This window comes from Hippopotamus amphibius, chromosome 13 (genome assembly GCF_030028045.1).
Source record: "Hippopotamus amphibius kiboko isolate mHipAmp2 chromosome 13, mHipAmp2.hap2, whole genome shotgun sequence".
Taxonomy (NCBI): Eukaryota; Metazoa; Chordata; class Mammalia; order Artiodactyla; family Hippopotamidae; genus Hippopotamus; species Hippopotamus amphibius.
The window spans coordinates 55,020,377-55,037,678 of NC_080198.1; positions in this window are offsets into that span (position 1 = coordinate 55,020,377).

Genomic DNA, 17,302 nt, shown 5'->3' on the forward strand with positions numbered 1-17,302 from the left:
TATTTATAATACATTTGCTAGATATAAAACACTATCCTGGTGATAGAATGGTGAAGGAGTAAATCAAACTCCTTGTTGTCATGAAGCTTTTTCAGACGAGGAGTCTAGAAATGAATATGAGTAATGCCAAGGGTGTGTGTGTGTGTGTTAAATCAAGGTTAAAATAGCAAATCTGAGCACTTGGGTAGGAGAGGAGGATCTGAGGGTAAAAGTGGTACTAGAAGAAAATAATATAAAAGAGGGTTGAGGTGACAGAGGCTGATAAGGCGGGTGACTATTTTACATGGGAAAGTTATGAATGACATCTCTGAGAAAGCAGCATTTGAAAAATACTCATGTGAGACAGTGAGAAGATCTTCTGGGGAAGACAATCTCAAGAGCAAAGTTCCTATGTAAGGTGCATGCAGGGCACGGGAGGAGTTTAGACCTTATTCTAACTTCAATGAAAAGCTATTGGAGAGATTTGTACTTTAAAAGGATCACTCCAGTTAAGGAGTTGTATAGAGCTCCCTGAAATGAAGGATTGTGCAATTGAGGCTGCATTTTGAAGGTAGAACTGACAGCATTTGATGATGGATTGGAGCAGTAGAAGGAGGAAAATCAAAGATTCTCATGTTTGGGAATGGACCCCTGGATGAATAACGGTGCAATTTACTATCATATGAAAAACAGGGAGGAGCAAGCTGGCACTGGAATGTGGTAGAATTGAAACAAGGCATTTGGAGACATTATATTTGAATGTTCCATTAGATATCCAAATAAAAATCAAGAAGGAGGTAAGAGCAAGTAGTACATATGAATTTTGAACTCAGGAGAGTCACGACGAGAGAAATAAATGTATTTGTCATCAGCTGCTTCTCTGTGTCATGTGGAACATAAGTGAAGATAAGGGTGGAAATAGTGAAGGGCTTTGAATGCAAAAAATAAAATTATTTTAGAAAATAGAGAATTATTAAAGAATTCAAATTTTTAAAGCATGCAAAAGTAATGAATATTTTAATGATTTTGTTAAAGAAATACTTAACACTATATAAACACTATAAAATTTGTCATTGAAATTATATATTTCCACAAAATTATGTGGAAAGTAACATGTACAAAGGGGGTTAAAAACTGCTCTCCCTTGTTGTCATTTGTTCTTTCACTTAAAAGCCATGGATGATTCTTTAATTGGCACATATATTATTTGTAAAACTTTTTGGATGTCAAATTTAACTAAATTATATCTTGGAGAAAATCACCACACAATCCTGAAGTTTTGATGGTGAATATATACAATACTGGCCTTTGGTACCTCTGTGCTTTGTCTTACATATTGCCAAACTAAATAAAACCCTGATTAAACACATTTATTTACCCTTTCACACATGGAAATGTGTGATTAAAAATGACTGAAAACATATATAACCATGATGATTGGTATCATTTTAATTCAGAATAACAATGTTCAAAAGAGCCCATAAAAATACCAGGCAGAGATACAACTTTTACTTGTTCTGTCACCCTCCCCTCAACTATGGGACTCTTCCATATGTGCTTCTTTATCATCAAACCTCCCATATAGTCACACCTATTCACCCTCAGTTGGTGACCCCACTTCCTCCTTCACTGTCAAAATAGAAGTGATAACAAAAGAATCTACACACTCCCACTGCCACACATTCCTACTTACCAGTATCTGATGATATTGTATTCTTGCATGTTATTCTACTTGAAATATCCATGATTCTGCTTAAATTCAGCAATTTCCCTTTTTCACACTTTCTCCCCTTTACCCTTTGTACTTCAGTACATAGTCCCAGGAATACTTTGGGGCTCTCTTCTATATCAGCAATTATTTTCTGTCTATGGGCAGTTTCCATAAAAACATAATGTCACTGTCACATCTTTGAAAAATATTTTGTTTTTGAACCACTGGCTGCCATAGATGTTTTCATTTGTTTTAAAATCTAAGAAATAACTGTCTAAGCTGAGCATCTCTAAATTTTCACATTTTCTTCTCTTTTAAATCCAATTCAGCTAAGATTTTGCTCTTGGAATTCTAGATAAGAATCCCCAATGATTTCTACATTGTCAAATTTCATATCAGTTTTTCATCTTAGTTTAATTGATTCATTAGCATTCAACCCAGTTTAACTCAGCCTTGCTGCACTACTTCCCTTGGATATCAGGACAACATTCTTTCCTCTGTTTTTTTTCCCCACACTGGTAGCTCCTTCTCAGTCACCTTTACCAGTTTCTACTCTTGCCCTACCCTTTTAACATTGGTGCAATCCAGAGGTCTGTCCTTGGCCCATTTATCTTATGTACTGGCTTGGAATACATGCATTTGCTGCCAACTGCCACATTCTTCTTTCTAACTTATATCTTTTTTCTGAATTCCAGGCCCATATATGTAACATCCCCATATCTCACTGTCATCTCAAATCCAGCATGTCACAACTAATGCACCTGCTCTGAAGTATCTGCTCCTCCTGCCTTCTTTTCCATCGCAGTAATCAAGACTAGGGATACTTCTGATTATAAATCTAGTTGCTTTTGCCAAAAATATGTAGACAATTGATTCCTTTTTCCCCCTCATGCTCCACATCCAATATCTCTTAAATATATGTAGAGTTATCAGTCCTCACTACTTCCATTGCTATCATTAAGATCTGAATCATTTCATCTCTGAACTCTAGCCTCTACAGACTATTAGGTATTTTTCCCATTCCCTTCTCTTCTCTTCTCTTCTCTTCTCTCTTCTCTTCTCTTTCTTTTTTTCCTTTTTGACCATGATCCCTCCCTTCTCCTTTCATCTCTTCACAAATAAACTATTACAGAAGTTGATTTGAATTGTAAATCAGTCCTGCAATGGCTTTTCATTTTATTCAGAGTGAAAACACAAATACTTACAAGGACCCCTAAGAGCCACCAGGACTGGTTTTCCATTACTTCTCTGACCTTATCTGCCACTCCCTCTTTCATGCAGTCCTCCAGCTGTTACTACCTCCTTGCTTTTCAGCAAATGCTTCAGGCATACTCCTAGCTTCACACTTTGGCTACTGTTCCTTCTGCTTGGAATTCTCCACTGCAGCTATCAAGTGACCACCCTCCTTACCTGCTCCAGATTTTTATTGAAATACTTTCTCAAGGATACTCTTCTTAGGCATGCCCTCATTAACCTGTTTAAAATTACAACCACACTTTTCCCCAGAACTCATAAATCTATTCTATTCTACTTTAAAGAAAAAGTTATTCTCCGTCATTTAAGAATGTTCTAAGAGTACAGTCAAGCCTCAATATTAGAGAATTTTGTATTTGAGATTTCACCTACTCTCCAAAATTTATTGTAACCTCACAGTTCACATCCAAGGCATTTTCATTCTTGGATATGTGCAGAGAGGCAGGAAGTTTGTTTCACCTGACATGCAAGTTCCCAGCTGAAGTCAATAATGCTATACTCCGACCATTGGTTTCAGCTTTCATACTGTAAAGTGCCCTTTTCATGGTATTTTTAGTGTCCCATTTTCCACACTTTTGTGTGTTTTTGGTGATAATTTTCCTGCTTTATATTGCCCTCAAACATAGTACAGATGTGCTGTCTAGTGTCCTTAAGTATTAGTATGCTATGAGGTGCCTTATGAAGAAAATTTGTGTTAGATAATGTTAGTTTTCAGGCTTGAATGATGGTGATATTGGCCATGGGTTTAGTGTAAATGAATCAATATATATATCAAATAAAGTATCTTTAAACAGAAACACACATAAGACACGCTATGTATTGATTAATTGACAGAAATGTGACAGAGGCTCACAGGATCCTACCTTTGTATTTCCTCTAGGAGCAAATGGTTGAATATTTACTACTTCAGTGTTTCTAGTGACTTTATAGAGCTTAACTACCTTGATTAAAGAGAATTCTTTGTATTTGCTCTTTAGTGAATAGAATGTAAGCTCCTTGATGGAAAATCACAGAAAACATGTAGCATTATCTTATTTTCATAATTTATTTACAAATTTCAAAAAGCATGATGTATACATATATATTCATAGGCACACAGCAAAGACAATCTATAAAAATTAAGTTATTCATAGCTATTGTGAGCAGTTTAAAAATGTAAATGCATTCAAAATGATTTGTTTGGTTGTTGAATATGTTATGTGTTTCACAAATTCTGATTTATTGGATATATATGGTAATATACAGAGAGACTAGCCTTATCTATCTATCTATCTATCTATCTATCTATCTATCTATTTATGAAATCTCCATCAATCTGACATTGCCTGGCATATAATATGTGCTCAATATTTTTCATGGAAAGAAGGGAAAAAAAATGTTATTTCTTAACCTCACTAGGGCTGGAGTAAAGACAGTTAATTTAATGAAAAAATAAAGTCTGTGTTATTTTGTTATGCCTTAATAAACTTACAGTATTTCAAAGGAATAAAAGTAAAAACAAAATAAAAGTATTGCCTTATCACTTGTCTTTCAAAACAAGCTTCAGCATATCTAATCAAAATGCTTCTCTTCTCATAGCATTAACAAATAGAGTTCTAAAGTAATCCAATTACTGTTTTAAACAGTAGACATGCTGCAAAGAAAATATCTCCATAATATCTTTTTAGAACACTGAAAAATTAATCAAAAAATCATAGGCTGTTGCAATGACAAGTGCATTAATCTCTAAGCAGCTGTATTGATATTTCAAATAATATATTTTCTAAATATCTTTCCATGATGTTATACATTTATCTTTTTAAAAAGTCTTTTTGTTGTTAAGCAATGAGGAAATAAACCATTTTAATGGATTAACTGGACTGACAAAGAGCATTCAGGGAAATGCCACAGGGACCCTGCCACAGGGACCTCAAATATATATTATCAAAGACCACATCCCTAGTCAAAACTATAATGCATAGTGTAAAATGTGTAATTGATTGCCAGCTAGGTACTTTTTTCTTTGAAAATAAATATTCTTTAAATGTTCCAGCATATAAAGCAGAATATAGTAACTCTATAAATAAGAGTTTAATGGATTTAATATATGTCATGATGTCCATTAGTCAATTATGAACTTTAACACCACTCTCATAATACAGTTGGTCCTAAATTTGAACAGTGCTTTTCATATTCTCTTCTAACTATTCTTTTTCTACTAGAGGAGTGTTATTATTATTTGCCTTATATAATTCATGGAAAAATATTGTATTCTAATTTATAATGATTGTCAAATAAATTGTTGCACCATTTCATTAAGTTTTAAAAGTTATTTTATAATATAAGGCAAAGATTAAGAAGATTATACACATTTTTTTTCATGGTACCTTAAAGAGCAAGCATTTTTTCATTCTTAACTAATAAAAAGGTAGAATTTTGTTTAAAAATCACATACAAAGTTTAATATGTCCTGAGAGAGAGGAGATAAATTTTTGATTTACATTAACTCATGGATTAAATTAGAATCTTAGATTAATTAAACTTGACCTCATCAAAAATAGGTGTATTTTCTTTATTTGGTGAACTTATTTGCCCATTATTTGGGCTCTAAGCAAGACTCCTAACTGACCAAATAGCTAGTAGTTATGATGACTGCACAGGTTATAGGCAGGGAAGTCATGATGTCTACATTAAGCACTATTCTAGACAGTGTACTTGTCTATATTACCACACATATGAATCATGAAGGATGTATTCAATGCCTACTGTTTCAATGGCTTGTGTCACATTATAAGATATCCTTAATTATGGACAAATCCATAGTACTGGGTTGGCCAAAAAGTTCATTCAGGTTTTTCTAGCCAACCCAATATTAATGATGGAAGAGCTGAAATTTAATTTATATCAATGATAAACTAGAACAAATGCCAATGTAGAATTTAACTTCTACTATATCTAGCTTAAGAGAAACATTGTATATTGCCTTTAAGAATTATTGTAGTCTTGCTCAACTAACAGATAATATTAATCTTTAGGGCTTGGGACAGAGATGACATAAATTAGAATGCTTTTAGAAAAGTACTTAAATGATTCAGGTTAAAAATATTTTTGCTAAATAATAGCCATAAATATGAGAAATAAGTAAACTCTAGACAATTTTTTAGATATTGAATTATTATTATGAATATATCATTTGTCACAAAATTTGATTAAAAACAGCTAAATATTTACTTCCTATTCTAGCCCATTTATAAAAATTTTTCTCTAATATACCTGGTTAGTGAAATAATAAATATTATGTAAATAGTACATAATGAAAGGAAAAAGCAATGAATGAAAATTTCTCCTCCTCTGTGACTTTTTAAGTAATTTTAATGCAGAAAAACACTTAAATAGACAAATGTAAAGAAGGGTAGGTAGAGAGATAGAGATAGAAAAATGGATATAAAGATGGATGGATGAATGGATGAGTAGGTTGGATATAAACAGACAAGCAGATTTTTAGATAACTATATCTATCAAGTATTTAACTGTCAGGGGCAGAAATGTGCATTAAAATTTTATGTTTTTGTATGTGTAGTTTTTTTTTTTTAACAGTTTTTTTTTTAATTTATTATTTTTTGGGGGGTACACCAAGTTCAATCATCTGTTTTTATACACATATCCCCATATTGCCTCCCTTCCTTGACTCCCCCCTCCTCGAGTCCCCCCCACCCTCCCCTGCCCAGTCCTCTAAGGCATCTTCCATTCTCAAGTTGGACTCCCTTTGTTATACAACAACTTCCCACTATCTATTTTACAGTTGCTAGTATATATATGTTTGTGCTACTCTCTCGCTGCATCTCAGCTTCCCCTTCACCCCCTGCCCCCTCCCAAACCTCGAGTTCTCTAGTCCATTCTCTGCATCTGTGTCCTTGTTCTTGTTCTTGTCACTGAGTTCATCAGTACCATTTTTAGATTCTGTATATGTGAGTTAGCATACAATATTTGTCTTTCTCTTTCTGACTTACTTCACTCTGTATGACAGACTGTAGTTCTATCCACCTTATTACATATAGCTCCATCTCATCCCTTTTTAGAGCTGAGTAATATTCCATTGTATATATATGCCACATCTTCTGTATCCATTCATTTGTTGATGGGCATTTCGGTTGCTTCCATGTCCTGGCTATTGTAAATAGTGCTGCAATAAACATTTTGGTACAAGTTTCTTTTGGGATTATGGTTTTCTTTGGGTATGTGCCCAGTAATGGGATTACTGGATCATATGGTAGTTCTATTTGTAGTTTTTTAAGAAACCTCCAAACTGTTTTCCATAGTGGCTGTACCAACTTACATTCCTACGTATGTGTAGTTTTCTAGTTTTATAATGCCCTTTGATTACTTTGACAAAGACATATATGTAAATATATATATATACAAAAATATATTTATACCTATGAATGTAAGTATATATTTATCATACCTTTTATATATGTGTATATGTATATATGATATATATATTTATAATTCATTATGCTAATAACCTTTATATATATGTATTTATTGAACAACATTTAGACAAGTTAAGGATTGCTTACATATTCAGAGCTATAAGTTTAGGCATGTGTGTGTGAGTGTGCAGTGAAATTCAGTATTCTAAAGAATTAGAGCCTGTAATTGTTTTGACAAGAATTTTTTTTAATTTTATGTTATTAGACAGTGACTTTTGTGCATACCTGTATACCTGCAATTTCCTTATTATATTTTTAATTTCATTGTACTTACCTTCTCATTACTCATAATGTAAATATTTAGTTATACCACAGTTTATACTCACTTTAATATGAAGGTTTTTTTTGTATGCAGCAGTGCAGCACTATTTAACCGATATTATTTACTCTTTATTCTTTATTATACAGTCTACAGAAATTAACTATTTGATATCCAGTATAACAGACTGAAAACCAAATGAACCTCATTAATAGCCTTGTGTTTCCTAATTTTTTTATCCAAATGAATTACTGTCAAATGAACACCTGTCTATCTTAAACACCTGGATGAAAACGTGTGTGTGTGTGTGCGTCTGTGCACATGCTTATGTGTATGTGTTTTCAAGTATGTTGTAAAGCTGAGGTTAATCTGTGATGGTTCCTTAACTAATATTTCACCATATATGTATTGCATTATTGCTGATTGAAGTAATTCTCCTGAATTTGATTTCTTATTCTTTAGATGCAATCTTGAATATAATATGGGAGATAAAATATTTTGAAGAGAAATAATATACATGTGTATATCCACCTCTGTATAATAGGAATATGAAATAGTTCTATGACTATATAAATATGTTATTTTCTCCTTTCCAAAACTGGAAACGGCTAATTTTAATATGTTAAAAAATATAGCCAAATTTGCTCTTACTCAAGATGCTTTGAATGTGGGATAGAGAAAAAATCCTATTGTTAATTCAGATATGTAATGGAGTGGCAAGAACTGGAACAGTTATATAAACTCATCCCTTTGCCTGTACAGTATTCCATTAAATTTTTATTGTTTTAAACAATATCTTTACCTCCATCCTCAAGCAATCTTTTCTCATTTTAACATGAAGGAAAAAATACCTAGCTAACAACACTGGGAAGAAGTTATTAACTGAGAATGTAATAGGGCATCTTTCTATATTTCCTACAGAGACATGTACAATAAAAACAAAATCAATTGTGAGATACTAAAGCATTGTTCTACAACTCCATAATTTCTGCAGATTTGTTGTTTATTTGTTTTCAGCAACAAATTCAGTAATGTGTTCTCTGAGAAACAAGAGTGCCAGGGCTATAATCAGACTTGAATAAAGTTAGGTTCTTGGAATGAGAGTTGTTCAAAGACAAAATTGACAGAAATCAACTTCAAAAAGGAAGAAAATATGCTATAAAAAAGGAATTAGAGAGGTAGAGTTTTATTCCAATAAGTCAATATAATGTACTAGGAAGAAAATACAAAGGAAACAGTATCAAAGATAAGCAGAATATAGCATAGGATTCAACAGAATCTGAAAAATAAATTGATTCAAGACTTTTTTTTTTTTACTTGAGAAAAGTTGGTATGGAGAAGGTAAGGTGTAACAACTTCCCAATAACCTATCCCCTCAATAAATGAAGATTTTTCTCCAAAAATGTATAGTTATTATTTTTTCATTCATGAATGCATGTACACCATAAACATTTGCTACGTGCTAACTGTATGACAGGTGCTGGGTTATGTGTTGGCCATAATAAAAAGAATAAAATAAACACTCTGTTGCTATGTAAAGCAGTGGAGAGAGTGATAGAAAGAGCACATGAACAAAGGGATAACAACACTTTGCAAGTGATAACTGTGTACAGGGTATAGGGAAGCAAAGCAGGTGTAGGACAAAGAGGGATTAGTTTACCCTAGGATTAGGCATCACACACAGTAAAAAATTGATTTGATTTTTAAAGCTTACACAGTGATCTAAAAGTGGAAGGTTTGGGTTGCAACACAAAAGGTGTGGTATGTATTTCAGGCAAAAAGAGAATCATAAGAATAATTGAACGAAAGCTTTTCTCATTTGTTGAATTGTAAAGTTACATATATACATATTATCTATAACATTATATAGATACAAACCTTTATATCAGTGTATATATGCTGATACTCACATACTGACATACAGTTTGTATATTCATAATATTGATCACCAAATCAGTCTGCATACAGATCACTATAGCATAGGATATCAAAAATAAGAACTCAGAAACACACAGATGAGAACCCACGAGTTAAGAATTTGGTATTTCAAGCAAGGTCACCAACTTTTTTTGTAAAGGTCCAGGTACTTAAGCGTTGCGGGCCATATCTTTGTCGCAGCTACCCAAATCTGCCATTAGAAGAGCTAAAACAGCTATATAAAATGTAAAAAATTAATAGGTGTGGCAATATTCCAATGTAACTTTACAAAAACAGGTGGAACCAATGTTTATAATAGTTTTTGAGGTCTGGCTTAAAGCCTGTATTCCCTCCAAAATAATTTATATTTTGTGTTCCCTGTTTCTTGGTGACATTAAATGCCTACAATCACTTTATATAAAAAAAAAAGTATCCCCTAGAGTTCTTCAGAAACACATGAGAAGTATGAATTCAGATGTCATGTGCATGTGAATGTTTCTGATTCTGAATTCTTAAGGGAGAAGTTTTACTCTTGTGTAAAGGTAAAGTTTGAAACAAACATGTTTTCTTGACATTGTTTTTTATAGGGTGGATTATTCTTTAGTTCACACTTTTTCTAAGAGAAGAGCCTTTAGGTCACTCAGCTTTATTTGTTGAGTCTTCTATCAGATTTCCCACAAAATCAGACCCTAGACTTTGTCTTTTGCAGCATGGTAGCATAAATTGAAGGTCACATCAAAAGGATTTAGCAAATGACCCTTCTTGACCCTCTGGATTTCTTTTACTTTGTTTTTGGTCTCTAAGAATTTTTTAAAATATATTTTCCATCTCATTGATGCATTTCATGAGATACTTTTATTTTTATATGGTTTTCTGGCATTTTAAGGGTGTTTTTGCTATATATATTCAAGTATATCATTCTTTAACAACAGTGTTGGATCAGTCTTCCTTTCCATTACCACTGTTTGAAGTAGATTATATTTTCATTATCTCATATTTGTATCTTCATAGAAATCTTCTAACTGGTTAAAAACCATCCCAAATACTACTTACAAAATTGACTTTTCCCCAATATGTAGCTTAAATGAGTTCCTGTGAGTTTCAACCTCATATTCATATCATTCAGCACTACTTACTAAAATATTTACTTTCTGTAATGTGTTGAATTGTTTTCTTCCAAAAGATACATTGGATTACCTCTGGATATGACTTTATTGGAATGGACGGGGCCCTTTATCCAATATGCCTGACATCTTTATAAGAGACATAGAGACACAGCAAGGTGAAGACTGCTGTGTGACTATGGAGGTAAAGACTGGAATGATATATCTACAAGCCAAGGAATGCCAAGAATTTCCATAATTGTCAGAAGCTAGGATAGAAACCTGGAACATACTCTCTTTCTGAGAGCTTCAAAAGGAATCAGCATTGCAGCACCTTGATTTTGGGCATCTAGCCTGCAACTGTGAGAGAATCAATTTTCATTGTTTTAAGCCACCTGGTGTGTGGTAATATGTTAAGGCATCCCTAGGAAGATAAATACTTGACAAACCTAATTTCCAACTATATCCTTTCAGAGATTCTTTATGAAGAACCATCTAAACAATACTCTCATCATCTGAAATACACATCATAATTAAGTTAATTTTTGACTTTCTTTTCTATGTTTTTTCAATTTTTACCAGTCTATTTTCTCTCAGTCAATCCATTCTGTCACATTATCTTCCTAATTTATTAAATACATTGATTGCTCCTTTTTTTATGTCACAAATTTTTTTCTCAGAATTCTTCAAATATATATATATATATACAATTTCTCATATACATATTACATTTTTGTACTTTACACAATATACTATTGCTGGACTAAAACATTCAACATATTTAATTTAATTTAAGCACACTTCTATAAAATGACTGTATGAACTCTTGGTAAATTAAGCCTGAGATACAATACACTAGACATTTTGCAAATAAAGAGTTGTCCCTCTGGTAGGAATGCAAATAATAATAGTTCAGATTTAATTCTGCATGCTGTAGACGTCACATATCAGAAAACAAAAATTGACTTCCTGGTTTCAACAATTCCAGCTTTTAACAACAGGTAGTTATAGGCAGCATTCATTGTTTCTTTTTGCTCACTAATTGTGTGTGTTCTGGCATTGTCTGAAGCCAAATATTTCTTCTCAGATTTTGATCAAGATTGAGTTTTAAGAAGTAAAATATTTTTTGACTAATGTGTATACTCCTTGAAAAAAAAACTTGACTGCATTTTTGTAACTGAAACTATGGATATTTAAGCATTTAATTTTAAATCTGGGTGAGAGAAATGATTTAAAAAAATTCTAAAGCATTAGCTGTTTTTCATTATTGTGTGGCAATAACTAGTTGAATTTTTAAAATTTAACTGAAGTCTTCTTGATTTTTGAACTTTATAAATTTAATTTTTTGGTGTTATTTATTTAATAAAGCTGTTGTTTAAGTTGTTCTTTAAAATATTTTAGGTCGCATATTACATTCCTTGATTTTTTTTTTTAAGTTTTAAAACATATGTGTGGGATTATTGAACCCAAATAAGTTATTTGTCCATGATTACACAGATAGCCAGTGAGAAAATAGTTTCAGTATCCTAACTATTTATTATTTTCTTTCTTGTCACCAACATATTTCATAAATCAATATATATTTGTGTGAATCTTCAGTATGTTTAACACTCTTCTGAAAGCTAAATAGTGGTTTGAGTATTAATTACCCTCAAATTGTTTTATGCTTTGTATTTTTCTAAATACTTAATTTGGCTTTTCACTTTCTTTGTCAAGATCTTGTATCTAATACATCTCAGAAAATTCCAAGGCAAGAAGTTCCTGTGCAATGTTCTATGAGGGATAAAAAATCCTTTGTTTGGTGGTGAGTGATGTTGACCTCAGGCTTAGAGCAAGAGGAAATGCAATCTCTCCTCAGCCTCCTCTGTTTCCTTCCATATTTACCTGGCTGACTGATTATGTAACCTGAATGGGCACCTGACCAAAAAAATTCAAGACAGTTCAGTGTTTTATGCCTCTGACATTGTAATTCACCCTCCAAGTCATATTTGTTCAGAAATTTAAAAAAATATATTATTTCCAGGTCATTGGATCTTAAAACACTGAAACAGTTAAAGCAAAAAGGACAAAAAAAAAAATACTAATATTCTAAAAAAATTGTAGAGACATGGATGGACCTAAAGACTGTCATACAGAGTGAAATAAGTCAGAAAGAGAAAAACATATATTGTATATTAATGCATATATGTGGAATCTGAAAAAAATATTAAAGATGATCTTATTTACAAAGCAGAAATAGAGACACAGATGTAGAGAACAAACATATAGATACCAGTGGGGAAGGGGGGCAGTTTGAGATGAATTGGGAGGTTGGGATTGACATATATACACTATTGCTGCTGTGTATAAAATAGATAACTGAGAACCTACTGTATAGTACAGGGAACTCTACTTAATGATCTGTGGTGACTTAAATGAGAAGCAAATCCAAAAAAGAGGGGATGTATGTATACATACAGCTGATTCACTTTGTTGTAAAGTATAAACTAACATAATACTGTAAAACAACAATATTCCAATAAAAAATAAATCTCAGAACAAAAAAATAAATAAAAATAAAAAGATCTTCCACATAGGATTTAAATGATAATCTAAATTGAATAGTCAATGAATGTTAACAAACTGAGATTTATTTAATTATATTTTACATCGTGTTGTATCTTTGTTTAATTTGATTGTATTATAGGATTTTGTAGGTATATAAGTATGTAGATATTTTGTCAAGCTAAGACAATAAGATACACACTGTGAAATGAAGTAGGCTGATGGATTGATCATTTTGCCCTACCAAATTATTTCATGTTGTACATGTGTCCATCTCAACAGAAACACACACGTGCACACACACACGCACACACACACATACGCGCGCGCGCACACACACACACTTGTGTTTCATAAATGCCTTAAATCAGAGCATGCAAAACAAATTAAAAATTCTGTTTTTCTTAAATTCTGGGGACACTTTAAAATTTATTAAACTCCATCCACAATTGAAGATGCTGTCTGTTGTAGATTCTTCAAGATTTGAAGAAGAAGATAATGAACATTTACCAGTTCACTGAGCACTGAACTGTGGCTTAAGGGAAGGTGAGCTTGGCCTGAAAGATAATTTTAAAATCATGGCCAATTTGTTTTCTGTCTCAACCCTTCTTTGTACTATTACTATCATGTGATATGTCATTTCACAATATGGGGATTATTAAAATTAGCATTAATATTAAGGAACTTTCTATCTCCATCCATGAAGCAAGAAAAAAATTGAATTTAGCATATACCTATGGCCTTTGTATTAAAAAATTACAGTTACTATCTATGTATATGATGTGATGCAAAAATCACTTGTGTATAGCGTGTTGAAAATATCCGATGTGTGAGATTCAGTCATCACCTGTCATTCTATATATAAGCTTAATCTATCTAGTGGTTAGCCATTATTTTCAGACCCTGAGGGTACATCAGAGACACAGTCTTCTGCCAAAAAGGTAATGTCACTTGAATTTAAAATAAATGTGACATCTCTGGTTATTACAAGGATATTTGATCTGACTGTTGCTGCTACCAAATTATCAAATGACTACTGATTTTGGTTTATGAGAAAAACATCACATATTTGTCATGTTTGTCTTTAATTGTAGAGTTTCTTTGAACTTGTTATTTTTATAAATTTCATATTAAATCAAACTAAGTTGTGTTATGCACTGCTTTATGTTTGCAAAGTGATTCCACATATTTTCATAATAAACTCAAGTTAGAGCATATTATATCAAAGCTAAGACTATTGTGAAGCCTAATGAGTTTTTAAGGACACAGGCCATTTTATAAGGTGAAAACCTAGAATCAGAGAGAATCAGAGCAATGAACAGTTATTACCTACCAGAATTTCCAATTAGAATATTTCATGGATGTTGCAAACTAACACTTGAGCTAGGCCCAAAGCTCCTAAGCCAATGGATTTGTTCTAGGGAGCGAGGCATGGCCAGAACACTCCTTGAATATACAGATACATAATGGGACACTTTTACTTGGGTCAGTAAGAAATGAGTAAAAGTACAGCAAGGAATGGGGAATAAAATGTTATCAAGGTATCTAGATAGGTTTTGAATGTTGGGATGCACCCCCAAGAGAGGAAACTGGAAAGAAAATATGGGTGACTGCATTGGGTAAGAAAAACAAGAGAGTAGGAGAAATGTTATAATTTTCTGAGCCCATAGGTACTGAGGACTCAACAGAGATCCCCCTCAATTAGTTAAACTTAATACAGAAAAAATGTTTCCAAACACATAAATCCATGAATCTGAACCTATCTGTATGCACCTTGCTTCTTCTTCTTTTTTTTTTTTTTTAATTTGAAAAGATCATTTCAGGAGTTGGATAAGCTAAATTGACAATTTTTTTGGCTGAGGTCTGAAAAGGGGCAGAGACTCTCACTAAAAACAAATGTTACTTACTTGATGGAGCTTACTTCATTTGGTTAACGTACCAAAACAACCTGCTGGTAGAACCCTAGTTTTATAAGTCTGACATATTACTTTATGGTACACTCCCTCTGTTTTGCAACATTTCATAACATGACAACACTGATTGTTTGACTTCCCTGTGGGGGTTATTGTTTCTGAATTTGTAACTCCAATTAATAATATTGTCTTACATACTGACTATCAAAGTTATGGTCATTTTTTTTTGGTGGCTACAAGAATCAAAAGGGATTATAAAAAAAGACATTAGATGGATGCATGATTAGTAATCCTTTCACTTGATCCAAAGAACATATTTTTAACTGCATCTTGCTAGAACAATGGGTTCCCTAGCATTTCATGGAAGGCAGTATCTGTATATTTGTATATGAGGCATACTGGGAGTGATAAATGGGCTTGTCCTGTCCAGCCTAAATTTGGGATGTCTGCACAAAAATTCATATGATTAAAGTGCTCTGTAGTCAAAACTGTTTTAATACTACCTGTGGGAGATTTTTCAAAAAAAAGAGCATCACTTATCAACTAGTTGTACAAATGTTAAATTGCAACCCTCTGCAGTCACCCACAGACAGAGTGCTTCCTGAAAGGAATCCAGGGTGGGAAAAACAGGATGAGGCACTTTATGCTTTGGATAAATGGGCCCCTAGGTAGTTAGATGTATGTCTCAGGAAGAATTTCAGTGACCCCAGATTCCTGCATCTTCTTATCATAGAAAAGCACTAAAATCATTAACTTGAGATATCTGTTCTTTGTGATTAGCAGTAATCTTTAACCAAGGTATATGCTTGACTACACACATTTCCCAGCCAAAAAAAAAAAAATCATATATGTAGGTATACACTGGTTCCTTCCTCTCTCTTTAGAGCCATTTACTCAGAGATACTGAGTGGTCATCTCTTGAGATATAGTCCTCAATAAGACCCTGTAAAAATGTAGACTCACAACTCTCATGTTGTGTGTTTTTCTTTAAGTAAACATACCATTTTAAATTAAGAACACATGAAATGATATTTGAATATTTTAATATAATCTTCTGTTGCTTTCTCTGTATGCTGAGCAGATATCTGCAATTTATGAGATAGTTCAGCCATTACATAATAAAATATATTTGTTTCATATTGTCTTTGAACAAAAGGAAATAGGATTCCAATTCATAGCCAGTTAAAATGAAAGAACATGAGATTACCAGAATTTTGGTTTTTTTGTTTCTTTCTGTTTTTGTTGTTTAAAGGAGAGGGGAGAACTTCAGACATAGTGGTTAGGACATGCACCCAAAGTTACCTGCAAAATAGAAACTAGAACAGAAATCCACAAATTCTTATCTCATGGCAGCACACTGTCTCATTCTATGTATATTGACTCAATTAAATCCTCACAACAACTGATGAGAAAAGTACTTTTATTTTAGACATGAGGAAGCTGAGACAAAGAGTTTGACTTGTTCAATCATGCAGCCAATAGTTATCATTGTCAAGACTCAAACTAAGGCAGTTTGTCTAAAAATTATCTGATTTTTATTGCAATGCTCTGTGTAAATCTAAAATTAGAAATTTTGAAACATCATCACATCAAAAACTGACTCAAAGTTTGAAGGACATAGCAACCATCATAAAAAGTGAAGCTTCAAATATATTGTCTTTTGTAAAGCCTATAATGCTATACTGAAATAACTGAGGGTATCATAGAGACATACTATATGTGTATACACATACAGATATGTACACATGTGAGTTTCACATATATATGTTTATCTACACACATTAATTTCATGCATACACAGATACACATACACCTGAAGAATCTGAGATATCTTTAAAGTCTAACTGATATAGGTCTTCTTAAGCTGATGTCCTGTTCCTACAGGTTTCATTAACCTCTTAACATTTTAGTACATAGTGAATTTCACTTAATTATGGTATAGCAAATTTACACCACAGTGGTTTTAACTTTTCAAAAGTATCCAAATTAGAAATTTAAAGCAAACAAGTATTTGCTTTAAAAATAATGTGAATATCCATAATGTTTGAACATAATACTTCAAGCTCAATGCAAGTCTTCCTCCTCCTTTCTGGGAAGTGAATGAAGAAGCACAGAATTTCTTTCATGATTGCTAAATGCATATGCATATA